The sequence below is a fragment of the Vipera berus genome, assembly GCF_964194415.1.
Source record: "Vipera berus genome assembly, chromosome: 3".
Lineage (NCBI taxonomy): Eukaryota > Metazoa > Chordata > Lepidosauria > Squamata > Viperidae > Vipera > Vipera berus.
In genome coordinates, this window is record NC_138204.1 from 82,840,938 (window position 1) to 82,855,340 (window position 14,403).

Below are 14,403 nucleotides of genomic sequence, written 5' to 3' on the forward strand. Positions count from 1 at the left end.
ATTGAAATTGACTACCTCACTGTTTTCCAGGCATTACAAATATATATTTTCTCTTTAGCAAATGATGCTTTGTGAACAGTTTCTTTAAATTCAGGGTCCCTTTTTGGATTGAAACTACCCTTCAATATTCTGAAGAGTTGAAGAGGGAGAAATACGGGTAGTCCTTGACTTACAACAGTTTGTTTAGTGACCAAAGTTACAACAGCACTGAAAAAAGCGACTTATGACCGTTTTTCACACTTACGACTGTTGCAGCATCCCCAAGATCACATGATCAAAATCCAGATGCTTGGCCACAAATTCATATTTATGATGGTTGTGTTGTCCCAGGGTCATGTGATCCCTTTTTGTGACCTTCTGACAAAGTCAATGGGGAAGCCAGATTCACTTAACAACTGTTACTAACATAACAACTGCAGTGATTCACTTAAAAACTGTGGCAAGAAAAGTCATAAAATGGGGCAAAATTCACTTAACACATGTCTCACCAACATAAATTTTGGGCTCAATTATGGTCGTAAGATGAGGACAATCTGTAGATGATATTTACGCTGTATTCCTGTTGTCCTTGTCCTCGTCTAACCAAGCACACTTCATACACCTTTTTTTGGGATCTGCGCATTCAAAATAAAATTAAAAAAACTTAGTTTCATTCCTCTCCATATATAGTGTCTGGTATTTTTATTTGGTATGCCCTTACATCTAAGTGCAATGAAAGACCTATTTTTTTTCTCATAACCAAAATCACATAAGGTACGTTGGGTTTAGAGAGGATAAGTGGCTTAGGCCAGACACCCCCAACCTTTTAAGCACCAGGGTCCGGTTCCGTGGAGAGAAGTCTTTCAGCGGACCGGAGGGGGCATGATTTTGTGTGCTGCCTGCATCCCACAGATGCGGCTTTGCTTGTTTGCGCGGACCGGTTTCTGGAATGCCGCAGCCCGGTGCCAGTTCATTGACCAGAGGTCGGGGACCCCTGGCTTAGGCAACTTCCAAGTCCTAAACTCTTGGTCTCCCATTCCTAGTGCAACACTGTTAGGTTGGTATGCAGGGAAGCTTACATTTTTCTCATTTTAATTTTGTTTTGAAAACCTATCAGCAGCTGACTGGTGGGCATTGTAAGAGGTTGAGGGATTCTTCTGCCTGTCTAGTGTGATCTGGATGGGTGTATCTAGATTTTGGACTTCTATCGACTCTGTAGTGGATGACCCATCGCCTCAATAATTTTGGAACTCCTGTGGTCACAGGAAAGCAGGAATTCAGGGTAAGTCATTCCCTTTTAATGAAAAAGCCAGATATTCATTTTTAGTTATTTGTTCTAATATTACCCTTGAGTAAAGAACTTTAATTTTGTTGATGATATGATAAAAATATTTTATGTAATATATGTTCTAATTACATGACACATTCTAATTTGTGCATTAATAAAGAAAAATAAAGTATGTGGCTGGGAACGTTTTCTGTAGGCATTTCCAGCTAGCTTCATAAAGCATTCCCAGGAGCTTCAGGGCTTAATAGGAAACATACATGGCTGCAAAATCTGGGATTATCACATGTCCTACAGTAGAAAATGTTAAGAATGATCCAGCCTTGTTCTATTTAAAGGTTCCTAATTTCATAATGGAATTCAATACTTGAAGATAACGTAATTTGAATATTCTCTGTTCCAAACTACAAACTTTCCCAGGAAATCCTAAGAACTATTCTCTATCACATTTATTTCAGAAGAGTAGTTAAGCACATAATTATTTTAAAAAGTTTGTTAATGTTAAATCTTAGTTAGATCCATTAATTTTTTTACACTCTTTCACAAAACATATAATCAGATATCAATATTTAACAAAAAATATCAGTCTATATAGCTTTTTCAGAACAAATTACTTACTAACCATGTAAAATGCCACAGAATCAAATAGCCCAATATTATTAAAGTAAGGAGATTTGAAGTCATTATCGCAAAGAAGATTAAGACTAGCTAACCAGGATCATTTTGATTGCTTACTTTAATAACAGATCATTAGTTAAAATAGTATCCCAAAAATATTGAATGAATACCAAATTTCAATTGATTTCAACATTTTTTCATTCTTTTTTAAAAATTTATTTAGTTAATTCATGCATTAAGACTATCTTTAATCTTAAGGAAAAAATTAAAAATACAAGTTAAAAATACAACTATGGAGGAAAAAAAAACTTTTTATAATAGTCATTGGTTTACTAATGAGTTCACTACTATAATATGAGCAATACAATACAATATAAGACATTACAAAATCCATGCCATGCTAACACATATTTCCGCATTCTTTGATTAATAGAAAATAATTGTTTTTTTCCAAAACAGGTAAATCACTCATATGCAGCAGGCATTTATTTTTCTTGATATCATGAAGTGGCCATTTCAAAAATTTAGGAATACATAAAATATTGTGCCCGGAGCACAAATTAAAAATAAAATAAAATAAAATCACCAGGACTAGCAACAGCACATCTCTGAAGAGGAAATTGTTACATATATTTTTTGTCAAACTAGACTCTGGGGCCACAGATAATTTCACTGAATCTTCCTTTGCATGCAGATAGATATGTTGTGCTACTCGCCTCATCAAATTTTCTGTGGGAATGAAAGTATCTTACAGAATAGTCTCATGGAACTTACAGGATATCTGTATAGAGCTCCTGTAATAATCTAATCTAATCTGAAATTTCAGAACACTTTTAAAGCGGTGGCTCATAGAATGTGTGTAGACACTAGTCTGGTGGGTGAGCAATATAATTACTTGCTTACCAGGTCTCCAAAGGAGGGCAAATCTATCCAAGACAGACTGAATCTGTTCCATGATCTGCCTCCTGAATGATTAAAAGCATCGCTATCTTATCTGGAGTCCATGTTAGGTTCTTCGCTCTATTTCAGTCCATTGTCACTAAAAGACAGCAGTTCAGAACTTAAGCAGCTTCCTTCTAAAAGGCATGGATTTAATTGTGTACCTATATTTATATGGAATTTATATGTATTTCTATGGAAAGAGGTGTGTATTTAACTAATGTTTAGTAATATCTCTGATCCTCCACTATTTCTTTCAGCAGTTCAGTAGAACTATCAAATAGCTGGAAGGATAAGATAGAATCTTGAGAAGCTCTACTGGCTGATGACCACATAGACGTCTGCTCCAACCTCACACAAACTGTATAGAATAATAAAGCAGTTGTTTCCAAGTCCCAAACCAGTTAAGCAGCCCAGAAAGGTAATACGATACAAAAACACACAGATCAGTTAGCAAACTGGCAAGGGTGTACTCTTCTCTATCCAGTTTCAAATAAAGATTGTCTCCTAAGGCAGTCAACCCTTTTTAATTGCTAACCATGGTAATTACCTCAGTCTAATCCAGAAATTCATTGCATATATTGATTTAAAAAAGTGTCATTGTATGAAATTGCACCAACCTTCTCTGTTACCTGCCTGCTAAAAAAAGTGCTGGTATTCTGAAAACCACCTGATTGGTATAAATCTCTATACACAAACATTTCACTCCACAGAACTATTGTTCCATAGGTGGCTCTTAAACATGAATCTCCTGGGCTTTCTTCATCCTGCTGTGCTGTGCAACCCAAAGTCTTTTGTCCCCAAATTGGTTGACCCTCAAATAATATTGGCCCATGACTATCTAATGGGAAGAACTGCAGTAAAGCCTTTGAACAGCATGAACCTGAATTGTTTACATAAGCTGCTGCTTTTATGTATTTTGCATGGAGAGTCTCTCAGATTGCATCTGAAGATACTTAGGAGTTCCAAACGAGTTCTTTGAGTTTCATGAATACACAGCCCTTCTGTTTTTCTAGAATCACTCTTGAAAGAGATACGTAGCAATTTAGCCACCTTATTGTATAATAATTACCACTGGTTTACAGGGCTCTCTTAATCAGTTGAAGGTAAAGATGATAAAAACAGTGGAACAATAGCTAGACCTGACTAAGTCTCTAGAATGGGTCTGATGTCCTGTTCAGTGACAGCAATGACAGCAAGCAAAGCCATCACTGCATCTGCAGAAAGGGGTGTGTGCCAAACTGTGATGGATGCTTGTCCGTTTCTCTTTTAAAAATGGAAAAAATATTATTGAAGAAGTGAAACCTACCATGCATGTATCTAATGTTTTTCTTCTTGATGTTGGAAATTAGTAATGGAGAGCAGGGGTCCCCATCCCCTGGACCGTGGCCCATTGGGAACCGGGCTGCACAAGTGGCAGGAGAGCACGCAAAACTTCATTTGGATCATTTGACGTAGAGAATGAGTGGATAGATAATACTTTACATGAAAGTATTATTTACTTTAAATAATATTTACATGAAATCAGATGTTATCTTTTTTGTCGTTGTTGTTATAGGAGGAAAACTTGTTAGTCTCTATACAAGTATGCAAATCTGTACCTGATTTAGTAGCCAAAAATCAGGTAGCACTTTTTCCAACTAACTCCTTTTACAATAGTCCTTGATTTATATCAGTTCATTTAGTGACTAAATCAAAATTATAACGGCACTGAAGAAAGTGACTTATGACTGTTTTTCACACTTAACAGCTGTTGCAGCATCCCAGTGGTCATGTGATAAAAATTTGACACTTGTCAACTGGCAGATACTTATGACAGTTGCAGTGTCCCGGGATTATGTGATCCCCTTTTGTGACCTTCTGACAATCAAAATCAACGGGGAAGCCAGATTCACTTAGCTGTGTTACTAACCTAATAACTACAATGATTCATTTAACAACTGTGGCAAGAAAGGTAGTAAAATGGGACAAAACTTACTTAACAACTGTCTTGCTTAGCAACAGAAATTTTGACTCAATTGTGGTTGTAAGTCAAGGACTACCTGTATTAAAATGCATAGCATTTTTGAATTGCAGCTCGTTTCATCAGCTCCAGAGTTGGTATGGTATGCTTTTTAATAACATTTGTTAGCTAGAAAAGTTGGTGCTGGATGTGTTCTATAAAGCTAACTTCTGTGTGTTTTCACTAGCTAATCCTTCTTGAACAAAGAAAATCAAACAGCAAAAGAAATAATTGCTGTACAATGCTTTCTCTTTAGTGGTCAGCTTAATTTCTTTCTTTTTTTGTGAGAGTAGTAAACTACGTTGCAGCTCTTTTGACTTATTTAAAAATTTTATTTCGTCACTCGTGAGTTAATAGAAAACGTTCAGTAAGAATCTTGTGCAATGATTTGAAGAAAAAAAATCCCTTACAATCTGAAGAACTTGTAAGGATGTTCCGTGAAGTCCTGTTAACTATGGAATAAAGCCACGTAATTGCTGATATTGCAAAGCGCCAGAAAGCACACTAATAACCTCAGCAAGTCAATATGAACATAGCCATTACATAAGGGTGGATCTGCTTCCTATCTGATGATTACATAAGTATGAATTCTGAAAGATTCACTCTCATTCAACAAATAAACCTGTGAATGGAGGAGGGGAATATTAGGTAAGCAGCACACAAATCTTAAGTCTCTTTGCTGAAAGGATGAACAAAGGATACCTCTTCAAAGAATACCACAGGGTTTTTTGGGGGTGGGTGGGCGAGGAATGCATCAATTAATGATCAATTATAGAATCCCCATTGTCAAGTATCAGGAAAATTTTTCTCCATAGAATCCCAGTTCTACTGCAAATTCATAGGTAGTCCATATATCTCAAGCTGCAGGAATGGAACCTATTTGATGCCCTCTCCTTAGAGAAGTATATGGAATTGTGATGCTGTACGTGTTGCGGAACAATCTCCACCAGAACACCAGTGATACATACCAGTGATCTGAATCTTTTCTTCACGAGGGACCCTCTTTAAATACCTTTTGTGGTCACGGAGCCCCAAGGCTTAAAATTTAAGTCATAACATTTCTTAAAGTCTATGCAGATCCCCTGTGATGACATCATGCCCCCCCCCAGGATCCCGCAGGTCACAGGTTGAGAATCGCTGGAATAAACAGAGTGTAGTTTAGCAACATGAAGAAAACAAATTCCTTAACCTGACCTAAGAGACAAGCATTCTGTTCTTCCTAGCGTCTAATATTCCATGTACAGGTGTATCTTAATATGAGGCTGTGCTAAATTCACCTGCAGTTTGACATAGTAAGGTCTGGATATGGCAGGTCTGGAATGGGCAATGGTTTTTATAGCCTCTTAATGGTGGCTCAGTGGGTTAGGACGCTGAGCTTGTCGATCAGAAGGTCGGCAGTTTGGCAGGTCGAATCCCGAGTGCCGCGTAACAGAGTGAGCGCCTGTTACTCATCCCAGCTTCTGCCAACCTAGCAGTTCGAAAGCACGTAAAAATGCAAGTAGAAAAATAGGGACCACTACGGTGGGAAGGTAACAGCCTTCCGTGCGCCTTTGGCATCCAGTCATGCCGGCCACATGACCACAGAGACGTCCTCGGACAAGCGCTGGCTCTTCGGCTTTGAAACGGAGATGAGCACCGGCCCCTAGAGTCGGAAACAACTAGCACGCATGTGCGGGGGAACCTTTACCTTTACCTAATGGCTGCAGGGGAAAAAGAAATGGGTCACTGGAGAGGATGGACCTGATATTTTGGGGTCTTGAGAAAAATTATTTCATCCCTTAAGTTTTAAAAAGAATAATTTTGCCGTTTAATTTTGAAAGTGCAAATTAGGAGTCCACAAAAACAGGCCTAGAAGTTTACCTTACAATCCATGGGTTTAGGTAGGTTGTCCCTGTTTTACAAACGTTTATTTGAAATAGTATATTTATTATATTATGAAATGTTATACAGGTAGTCCTCAACTTTCAGCAGTTCCTTTAAGTGACCGTTCAAAGTTACAATGTCACTGAAAAAAGTGACGTATAACCATTTTATACACAACTGTTGCAGGATCCCCGTGATCAAAATTTGGACACTTGGCAACTGACTGATATTTATGATGGCTACAATGTCTCACGAGTCATGTGATCACTTTTTGTGACCCTCTGACAATCAAAACCAATGGGGAAGCTAGATTCAGTTAACAAGGATGTTACTTAATAACTGCAGTGATTCACTTAACAACTGTGACAAGAAAGGTCGTAAATAGGGCAAACTTCACTTAACAAATGTTTCACTTAGCAACAAAAATATCGCAGTCCCAAGGACTACCTGTAATTATGGAGTCCCAGAATATATGTATTTGCAGTTTTCAATAAAAATTTATGGTCTCGAAGCAGTAGTGGCAGGCAGGAGAGAATAACAAAAATTGTGAGAAAAGAAAGGCTCATGAATGCTCAAAGCCAGTTTTGAGGGCATGAGCATGGAAACACTATAGGAGTTTCCTGCTTTCATCAAAATAATTATTATCCCATAAGTCTGTCTTTCGGAGATAGATATGCTGTGTCTCTCATGCACAGACAAAAAGGTAGGATTTACAGCAAACACAGTTTTGTCATTCTGCATCTTCCCCCCACCCCCAAGTTCATTCTCATAGAATGAAGCAATGAGGTTTTTTTGTAGCCTACACACCAAAAGTACAAATATCCATTTTCCACATTACCAGATACAACTGTGTAGTTGTTACAACTGCAAGGTTTATTTACCATACTCTTCCTTCTTGGAGAATGGGTAGCAGGTGCAAATCCCAACAGAATATTTTTAGCTCAGGGTTGAACTGTGGAGTCCTTGGTACTCTGCATTTGGTTGTTTTCTTGTAGATAACGCGAGATGCAGTAACATTGTGCAAGAAGAAAGTGGGGTTGAACCCTGATGAATGCACAGCAATCGTGTCTAGAACTCAAGGCCTTCTGTTCTGAGATTTATGATTGTGTAGAAACAGCTGCTCTTCTCTCAAGAAAAGTAAGATTTTGCTTGTTAGAATAGTGTGGAGCAGAAAGTCTAGCAAGCAGAATGGTGGATGTTAAAGGAGTCTTCAGTTGAACAGGCTTTCTTTTACTAGTCCTAGATAATAGCCATGCAAGCTTGAACCGAGCAGGTTTAAACTAGTTAAACTTCCTGTTTCTTGCTCTCTTGATATATTCTAGTTCATTTAGGTGCCAGATTATGGACTTTGCTCTCCTAGAGGTTGAGTAGGATTGTATCCAGAATTTTTTTATGATGCAAAGATACTTTAAGAACTGGGCCATAGACACAGCAGTAGTGAGATGTTTTTTAAAAAATACTAAATTAATTTCCTGAATGTTTGTACCACTTAATTGGTCTTGAGCTATCTATTCATTATGCACCATCCATTATTAGTGAGAAATCCTGCTGCTTTTAAAATTGTATTTAATAAAGAAGAAAGGGAATGTTCAAAAGGTGATAAATATCTACATTTAAAAAGGTGAGTCTGGCTTCTGATTCAGAAGCACATCAACGTGGATTAAAAGAATAATTGCACATTGCGTACATCTAGGAACATTTTAGATCAGAGGTCCCCAACCTGTGGGCTGCGTTAGAGGCTGGCTGGTGCACGTGTTTATGCATGTGGACAGCCCCACTTATGCAAGCATTGCAGGCATTTGCAGCCCCAGTAGCGTGAGCGCTCATTTCCACTCACATGAGCCATGTGTGTCTCTATGTGTGCATGCACATGTGCACACATGCATTCACCCCCCCACACACACAACCATCCCTCACCCCCCCTCCCGCTCTGGGCCACCAACCTTGAAAGATTGGGGAACTCTGTTTTAGATGTTTCAAGAATATGGCAAATCTACAAAATCTTATGAAGGCATTTTCTGTAGGATGTACAGATAGCCCTCAACTACTGCTAAGCTTGTAAGCCGCCCTGGGTCTTTGGAGAAGGGCGGGATATAAATGGAATTAAAATAAAAATAAAAAAATAAAAATAACTTACAATGGGTCACCTATTGACCATTCAAAGATATGATGGACCTCTCCAGGGCTACTTATGACCCATATTCAAAATTCCAACATCCCCCAGGTCATGTGACTGTATTTGAGGTGCTCGGCAATCGTCACTTTTACTGTTTGCAGGGTCCTATGGTCATGTGACTGCAATTTATGATACTTTTTTTGCTGGAAACCAGTGCTTCTGGTTGCCGACAGTGGATTTGCTTAACAATTGCTGCAAAATAGAATAAAGTCGGGTGCAGTTACCTGGTGACCTGCTTAGGGACTGGAACAACTTACTTCTGTAATTCCAAGCTCAATAAGAGTTGTAAGTTGAAGGCTACATGTAGCGCAGTTCAGTATAGTATAGCGCAAGTACTTATGTGGAGACTATTACATTTAGCCTACCATGTCAGTAGTCCACCAGACTAGAAACTGGGAGACTGTGAGTTCTAGTTGTGCCTTAGGCACAACTGGGTGACCTTAGGCCAATTATTCTCTCTGATCCATGAAGGAGGCACTGTCAAATCTTGCCAAGGAAACTGCAGGGGCTTGTCCAGGTATCTCCCAAAACAAAGACAATTATATTGTGCCTTTTGTAGATGAGTTCAAGATACAGAGTGCTCTCTTCTACTCTTCTCCATAACAACAACCCTGCAGGATTCAGCTGCACGAGAGTAAGTTGGACAAAGACACCCCCTAGAATAGAGGGAGTAGACTAGCGCAGAGGTCCCCGGGCCGTGGGTTGGTAATGGGCCGCAGCATGCCAGCAACCAGGCCACACAAATAAGCAAAGCCCCATCCACGGGATGCAGGCAGCACACAAAACCATGCACCCTCCGGTCCGTGGAAGAACCTCTCTCCACAGAACCGGTCCCTGGTGCCCAAAAGGTTGGGGACCTCTGGACTAGTGTGTATTAGAGCAGGGCTTTTCAACCTTTTCACAGATTGTACCACTTTTAGGACTTAGCAAGGTGTCAAAAAAGGGGGGGATTTTTGGGTTTTACTGGTTAGATTCATTTGTTGTTACAGAAATGGTTAATTTATACTATTATGGAAATGTAAAAAGTTGAGGTTCGATGTTAATGCTTCATTCTACTGCAACAGAGGAAGTTGGAAGTCAATGTCTTTTCTTTTTCCCTTCTCCCCCTCACTTTTTTCCCCTTCTTCCTCCCCGCTGTGTCCTAATATTTGCTTTTGTATTTTTGTATTTTATTCCATGATCTAATAAAATGTTACAAACTGTAAAAAAAAATAAATACCGGTTTTAATTTTTTTGGTGGTGGCGGTTCCTTTGCTCTCAGGCCACACGGAGGACCCTCGGTGGTGCAGGCTGCCCAGAATCCTGGGCAGTGGAGGGCAAACGCCCAGGTCAGCCCAGCCTTCCCCAAGGGGGTGTCCGGCTGGGCTTACCTTCTCTGCGAGGCTGCTGCTGCTTGGCTCACTCTCCTTGGCCAGGTTGCTCATGGTGTGTGTGGGAGGGCAAAATGTGTGGGTCAGAGGGAGGCCCACTCCCTCTCCATGCGAGGAGACTCAGCTTTGTAACCAAAGCATCCTCAGCAATAGGATGGGAGACCACCAGGAGAGTCAGGAGGAGAGGACAAGGGGATGGCAAAAGGGCAGCAGGGCTGGTCGTGACCAAGTGCTAAAGCAGGGCTTCCCTCAGACCCTCCCTCCCTCTCATAATCTCTCTCCCTCCTTCCCTTCCTTCCCTGCTTCTCTTTCCTTCCTCCGCGCTCAGGAAGGGATGACAACAGTGTGGGGGGGAGATTGATAGCGCTGCCGCTGGCCATGCTGCCGCTGGCCGTCGCTATGCCACGCAGGCAGGGGTGGTCCTGGTGAAAGGGAAGCCTGGTGGCTGCGAGGCTAGGTCAGTGAGCAGGCATGGCGCTGATCTACTGGCGGGGGCCATCAAAGCTGAACACGCTCAGGCTTAGATCCACGGGGCCGCCCTGGAGCCAGTGAGCCCCCCCATCGGCCATCTCTGCCCTTGCCCCCTGGGGGTGCACAGAGAAGGCGGCGAGCGCTGGCATCCTGGGGGAAAGGGAAGCACTTCTCTTACCTTTTTTCTGTCTCAGTGGTCACCAGGGATGGTCATCAGGGACGCCAGGTGCTCTGCCTCCTCTTCACTTGCCTGTGGGGTGGGTGCAGCCCCTCGCTGGCCCTTTCCTACTAAAACAATCTTTTATATCCTCTCCTCTCCCCTCCTCCTCCTCCTCTTCACTTCAGGGCACCTCCAGCTCCCAGAAGCATCAATCAGCTGGAGCCGGGAGCTGATCCTGAGGCTTCTGCTGAGCCCCTGCAGCTCCAGCTGTGTCTCCCTCAGGCTTGTGCGATGCTATTACCGCTTCAGCTCATTCCTTTCCCCCCCCTCCCCCGCTACCACTTCTAGGATGGTTGCCAAAGTACCACTGGTGGTATGTGTACCACCGGTTAAAAAGCCCTGTATTAGAGGGCAGACTAAAATCTGGGTCTTCCTTATTTAATCCAGCACTGAAAGGGCTAAACCACATTGTCTGGCTTCCAATTTTGCAGTCTTGTTATTTGGGAAGGATTGGGTGCCAAAAAGGGACGGATGCTAGAATAAGATATTCCTAACCAGTGGACAATTCGGCTCCGGTTGCTTGCATGGCACCAGCGCAGGCACATTCCCAAGTATTCAGGTAGACTTTTCTGTCATGTAGTCCAGAAGAAAACAGAACTCCCAAGTTGCACCCAACAAACAGGAAGTGTGGTTACTTCGCGCTGTTCCCCTGTATATCAGTAAAACTTCCTGCCCATAGCCTTATCTTGTCCACAATACTGGAGGAATGGATAACCTTGAGAGGTGGTTGAATAGCAGACAACTGTTGTGAGATAAGCCGTAGATGGCAGGGAGAGGGAAACGATCACAACGTAGACATAATATAATAGCACTTATTTCACCTTCCATTTTAACTCGGCGTGCTGTGATTAACGTGGCCGCTTAGGCTAAACCCGTTTTGAACCCGCGCCAAGCCACCTTCAGATCCGTGGCCAGGGCGGAGAGTTGTCTAGCAGGGCAACACTCGAAAGTCTTCGTTAAAAACAACCACCTATGAAGTTTTTGGCCTCGACATAAGCCAGAGAGAAAACGCTGTTGTTAAAGTGGGATGAAATATAGGGAGTGAGGCCCGCTCTAACTCGCGCGCGGAGGGCAACTGAGTGGAGCATGAAGTTTCACCACCTTTTGCTCAAGCAGGCGGGCCCGGGGAACGGTGAATTTATTTTTTTTTCTCCTTAAAAAAAATAAAAGGAAAATAAAATTATGCAAGCCGATAGATACTTCGGCGCACAGTCCGGCTCTCGCGTTTTATGCAAAACGGGGAGCCGGTTGAAAAACAGCCCTTCGCTGTAATACGTCGAGGGATCCTAGTTCCCGCCTCATAGCAGCTAGCAAGGTGCCGGTGTGAATCCGCTTGGGCTTTGGCGAGCCAACGGCGGAGAGCGAAGCAGCGGCGGCGCCAGGCGAGGAAGAAAAAAAAACAAAAAAACTTTGCAAGCGATTCACGGGTGCCCATCTCAAAACTCGGCGCTGGATCCCGGTGAGAGGGAGCATCAAGCAAGGATCCCGCGTGGTGGGGTGGGGGCAGCCGGGACGGGCAGGTTTTTTTTTTGCCGGGAAGGGGGTAGAGGGGGAAAAAGAGCTCCGCTTCGGGTTCCTCGGGGCAACCTCGAGGGAGAAAATGGAGGTCCGGGTAGCAGCTGCCGAGGACAAGCCTGACAGCCCACCCTGCTTTTTGTTTTTCTCCCCCCCCCTTGTCTTCTAGGAGACCCTCGCGTCTCTGCAGGGCTGAGCAAAATGACTGAGTGACTCTCGGGGTCGCCGCCTTCTCCAGCTTCCCCCCCTCCCCGATCCTCCAGGAAGCCGCAGCTTTCAGCCCCGCTAGGAAGGAAGGAAGGAAGGAAGGAAGGCGGCAGAGAGAGAAGAGCGCGGCTCGGTCAGGTACCGACGTGTCCAACTGAGGAGCGAGCAGTCTGCACCCGTACGTACGTTTACGGTGCGTGTCCGCCTGCCCCCCCCCCCCGCTGCCTGCTTGCTCAACGCCAGGCTCGGCGCTGCTGCTTGCTGCTTGCTGCTGCTGCTGCTGTTGCTCGGTGCAAATGCGCAGTTGACAAGTTTGGTTTGGAGGGAGGGAGGGGAGGGGGAAGAGGCGAAGGGCGGGGGTAAAAGGCACGTTGTTTTCCCCGGTTGGGGCTTCCCGGGGAGCGGAGCTTTTCCGGGACCGGCTTATTCCAGCCTGCGAGGGCCGGTGGCTCTTTGTTTCCCCCCCCGGCCGGCCGCCACCTGAGCGCCTGTATCGCGATCCGGGGAGTCTGGGCAGACAATGGTGGAGGAGCCGCCGCCGCCGCCGCCGCTCGCCCAGCAGACCGAAAAGTAGCATCAGAGCAAAACCGGCTCTAGCCGGGAGGCGCCGGAGGAGGGGAATTGAATTGACGCCGGACTGGGAGAGCGCTTTTCGAGGAGAGCAGGCGCAACTGGGGCTGAGGTTGGCTCTGCTCTCTCTCTTTTTTTATTATTATTATTAAAAAGAAAAGGGGGGGGGAAGAAAAGAAAAGAGGGGGGGGGAAAGGGCCCGCCGTCGCCTTTTGTCACATCTTCTCTCTCCCGGCAGTAAGTTCAGCCTTGGGTCTGTGGAAGGAAAAGGCAATCCGGCCGGGCGAGGGTGTTTGGCTGAAGCCTTCGGTGCATTGAAAGGAGGAGAACGAAGGTTTCCGGCGTAAAGTTCTTTTGGCTCAGCCAGAAGGGTCGGGAGAGCTGGGTCTGCCCTGCGTGCATCCTGCCCTATCAGGAGGGGAAGCTCCGGTGACATGTGTGATGCGCCGGTGGCTTGGAACAAAAGATGTATCAATCACTTCCTTTGGCACTGAAGGGGGCAGTGTGCAGGGTACAAAATACACCCCCTTTCCTCGGGTAAAAAAAGCCTTGTTTCATAGCCACTGCTTACAGTAAGGAATGACCAATTTTTTATTTATTTTTTTGTGGTAGCTGAGAAGCCTCTGCCATGATTGATGCGAGCGCTGTTTATGTGCCCTTTTTTGCAAGCTGTTTTATAGCCTGGCAGAGCAAGGAGTACTTGGCTGATACAAATATCTATATCTATATCTATATATCTATCTATATATCTATATATCTCTATCTCTATATCTATCTATCTATCTATCTATCTATCTATCTATCTATCTATAAAATAAATCAAGGCCTGGATGGGGGGGGGGAAAAGCCGTCCCATTTTTCCACTGAAATATAAATGGAGAAGGGTGACAACCTGACTTTCTGTCTACTCTCTTCTCGCTTAACCCATGTAACAGTATAGCTTTGCAACCAGAGCTTTTGTTTTGAGAGTTGTAGATGTATTGATAAGCAGTCATAATACAGGTTAAATATTTTTAATTGAAGGATCGGGTTTAACATGGAACTCTTACTCTTTTCTCTGGAAATTCTTGTGACTTTATTAATAATTGTGCAGCATTCAGCGTGTCAGTTTTATTTAATAAATAAGTCAACCTAGCAAGCCAATAGTACGTGCACAAAACTTGGTCCAAGTGAATGTTTTCTTTTTTT

General features: G+C 43.2%; 1 protein-coding gene across 6 annotated transcripts in view; it reads left to right on the forward strand.

The window, feature by feature from the left end:
• LRRC8D (leucine rich repeat containing 8 VRAC subunit D) overlaps window positions 1-14,403 on the forward strand; it is a 96,267-nt gene that overhangs the window by 21,458 nt on the left and 60,406 nt on the right. Inside the window, exons 1-2 of one of the 6 annotated variants that reach the window (XR_014026167.1) lie at window positions 11,704-12,382; window positions 12,608-12,827. The gene's annotated coding sequence lies outside the window, so the exon portion shown is untranslated. Of the gene's footprint in view, window positions 1-11,703; window positions 12,383-12,607; window positions 12,839-13,205; window positions 13,328-14,403 lie in introns of those variants that run through there. The other 5 variants (XM_081325763.1, XM_081325764.1, XM_081325765.1 and 2 more) reach the window with 5 other exon arrangements.